Consider the following 449-nt stretch of genomic DNA (forward strand, 5'->3'; position numbering starts at 1 on the left):
TGGAAGTCCAGGTGCAGAAATATGAACATTCATCCACTCAATAAAGGCCAATTGCCAACTCCATAAAAGATGATGCCTTAGGGGGTGAATGTAGGGATATGTGAGGCATGTGTGGAATTTCAAAGAGATGATTGCATGCCATATTACTTAGCCTATTAGCCACATGACCAAGCTGTGTGCTGCACTGTGCAGTTTACTATAGCAAAGAAGAAAAAAACCCATTTAAATTGTGCAGAAATATCTCATTTTGTGGGTTGTTTTCTGATATGGCAGAATTATTAGATTTACAATAACTTACAATAACTAAACAGTTAACCTTGAAATCACTGTGGAAGGGAACACTTGGGAAGCATAAGCCTCATTTAGAGCTGGAGTTTGGTCTGCTTACAATCAAAATTCAATTGTTTTCCCTCTTCGGGCTTTGGAGTTCTCTTTCCCACTGCTGTGTG

The sequence above is a fragment of the Seriola lalandi genome, unplaced genomic scaffold (genome assembly GCF_002814215.2).
Source record: "Seriola lalandi dorsalis isolate HSWRI2012SDOR001 ecotype SW California unplaced genomic scaffold, Sedor1 jcf7180002054952, whole genome shotgun sequence".
NCBI lineage: Eukaryota > Metazoa > Chordata > Actinopteri > Carangiformes > Carangidae > Seriola > Seriola lalandi.